Below are 3,504 nucleotides of genomic sequence, written 5' to 3'. Positions count from 1 at the left end.
AAAAAATACCAATACGTTTTGTTCACTTGAAAGAGATGGTTATATCTGTAAATTATCTGGCACCTCTCAGGATTTTTACAGCACACTTCTGCAAGGGAAAAGGAATACCAAGCTGTCAAGCGTGTTCCAACCAAAGCTCAATAATGTCTATTGTCAGTAAATTGAAAATTAACAGATAAAGGACTAAATAATTCAATGTTTTCCCCAGGGAAATAAATAAATTAAAAGATACCACGTCTAATCTGGTGTGAATAACCCAGTTGCTGTTTTAATTGCATTTGACACTAGTCAAAATAAGTATAATTTTAATTATAATACATGATGTTATGCAAAAGGCACATCAAGTATGAATTTCTCATAAATTAAATACCTAAGTAGGAGCTGCAAACCACCATGCCATGAGATCATTGTACACAGACTTGTAGCCTTAATTACACAGTTCTGTGCTCTTTCTCTCAGTCATTTCACACACAGATGGAAGGTTGAGGAATCTGCTACATTTCATTTCCAGATCACAACTCAATATGTATAACAAATCTCCGAGGGCTTTGGAGCATTGAGCTCAGCAGTCAGCAGCTGCGTATTTTCACTGGTGCATTACCTTGTACACACCAACTTTCCGTCATAGTCAAATGGAATAAAATGATTTCCTACTTAAAAATATTTTTGCTTCAGTCTTCATTACTGGGAAACACTGGCTGTGTTCCAGCAAACAGATCCCGGCCTCCTATGCCAGGATATGCACAAGCTCTGTGCGCCCACAGGCAGACCCTTTGCTACAGTTTTGCTCCTCGCTTTGCAAAACAAACCAAGAAAACACAGTTAACCATAACTTGCCATTATGCCCAAACTAGGAGCTTTGGTTCTGTGGTAGGTGTTAAGTTGTGGGTGAACATATCAGACGACACAGCGATTCTTCAAACAGCTCTTGTTTATTCACAGGCCAGAACAGAACTGAACTGAAGGGTTCAGTCAGCCTGCTTATATAGAGCTCCAGTACAGCGTAACTGTAACAACTTTCTAAAACTATCCAATCACTGAACGTCATTTTCGGTCCCTTATTTGCATAACTATCTACAGTATCCCCCTTCTGGCCCAGGCTGAGAACTTCAGTACATAACAGTAGGCACAAGGAAGATCCAGCCCAGCAAGGCCCAGTAAAGGTCCCAGTTTGGACTGCGAGTCCATTTACCCCCAAATCACTCCCACCTGCCCCACACCAGGTGTCACATGCCATGTCAAGAGAGGGGCAGATGGAGACATGACTGCCAATACACAACTGGGAGCATTAAAGGGAGCTGCTAATTGTGCACTGGCAATCAGCTGACTGGCAAAGAGGATGGGCTGCACTGCAGATTGCTCTATGGGAAACCCCATGATCCAGGCGATCTCAACAGAAAGTGGAGCTTGAAGTTACTATCAACTGATAGGCTTCATCTTCAAGCCCACTGGGATCAACTGTGCTACTGAGAACCCAGCACCGCATCAAAAGCTCAGCACAGACCTCCCCCCAAACCCCCCCCCACACACACACCAAAAATGGAACTTGAAGTAACAGAGAGAGCCAGTGTGGTGTAGTGGTTAAGAGCAGTAGACTCGTAATCTGGTGAACCGGGTTCGCGTCTTCGCTCCTCCACATGCAGCTGCTGGGTGACCTTGGGCCAGTCACACTTCTCTGAAGTCTCTCAGCCTCACTCACCTCACAGAGTGTTTGTTGTGGGGGAGGAAGGGAAAGGAGAATGTTAGCCACTTTGAGACTCCTTTGGGTAGTGATAAAGCTATCAAATCCAAATTCCTCCTCCAATCAGCAATAACTTCAAGCCTCACTTGACTGGGCTTAGATTTTCCTTTGTAGCACTGTTTGGGCTCTACAGAGGGAAAATGGCACGCCTGCCATTATAGTGGCATCGGGTAACTGAGGTTGTCAGAATGGACCACCAAGGCTGAGAGAACCAAGGATCTGGTCCACTGGTTCAATATCAAGGGCACTTCCTAGACACATAGAAGATAGTTAACTCTTCATTGTCAAAGACAACACAGTAGCTTCTACAAATCTGGACACCGACACACACCAATCTAATGTCTAGGCAACTATTCCCAGGTCTGTACTCCATGGAGTAGTTGCAGCAACAGGGGTCCACTCCTTCTCCACCAGTTTTTTTGTAGCTTCGCCCAACAGGCTGCGTGCATGCAGCCGGAAACTGCGCCTGCGTGGCAACTTCCTCCGCTCATCCCTCTTCAGTCCCCTCCTGGTTCTGGGAGACAGCAGTGCAGGAGAGGGGGGGGGGGAGCACCTGGCCCTTCAGTTGCCCGACCTCCAGCTCTGAACCTTCTTCCCCTGCTCCTGATTCTTGTCTCCTGGCTGGTAGAGTTCCCCACGAATCACTGCCCCCCTTTCCCGAGACTGACTCCAGACCCACTTTCTTCGGTACACACTAATCAGCATCCAGCCAGTCCCTGAAATTCAATCCCATTCCCCACCCCTGGTCAGTGGCTTCCAAAGAAGCCAGATTCAGAAACTAGTTTTAAGTGGGTAGTAAGTACCCTGCTGGGGTGTAGGCCTTTGCATCATTTTATAAACTTGGTTTGCCATGAACTTGTAGATAGCACTATAAAAACTAGATGGCACAACTTATTTTCAAATGTTTCTAATCAATATTGGATTTACCGATGGACTCATATCTTTTGGGACCAAGATCACCAGAGGAAACAGATTGATTATTCTTTTCTTTTAAAAAAAGTTTTTATTGAGTTTTGTAGAATCTAAATAATACTATAAAGAGTAGCTACAAAACAAATGCTGGTATCTAGTGATCTGTTCTACAAAGTAATATACAGGTAAGACAGAAACAAGGAACATAATCAAAGACAGAGTCACATTCATTTATTGAATCTCTCTTGAAATCTGCATGCAAGGCTGGTGGTTTGGGACATTACAGATGAGGAATTGATAAACACAAGAAACAGAAGCAATACAATTTATTAGATGCTGTATAAATAAAATGGGACTTAGAGACTCTGAAAGTAAGTTTGCACAATTAGAAACATCTCCAAAGTTAAAAGGATACAAATTTAATAGGATAACAAAACAGAATACAATGTTAACAGGATACTTTCATCTATTGCTATGACCAAAAAAGTAACATGACTAGATTTCTTGAAGCTGCAGTCAGTTATCTAATTCCTCTCAAGCCTACATGATAGAAATATGTAATAGACAGGTTTGTCATTAATCTATTTAAATGAAGCTATCTGAAGATATTATAGGGCATTATCTGTTAATTATAATTTGGCTTAATGGAAACGTTAGCCAGTAATTTTCCAAAAGGCTAGGTGGAGATATTAAGAACTGCAATTTAAAGGTAATGCTTTCTATAGTCAGCAAACTGTTTTTCCTTTAATTAGAACAGAGATAAATTCTGGCTAACAACGCCCATCTTTTCTACAATGGAAGTGTAGCAGGAGTGGACTCATTTATTTACATAGCTAGGCCACTTCTAAATA

Source organism: Podarcis gaigeae, assembly GCF_964106915.1.
Source record: "Podarcis gaigeae genome assembly, chromosome: 3".
In the NCBI taxonomy this organism is placed as follows: domain Eukaryota; kingdom Metazoa; phylum Chordata; class Lepidosauria; order Squamata; family Lacertidae; genus Podarcis; species Podarcis gaigeae.
This window is presented reverse-complemented; position numbering follows the sequence as displayed.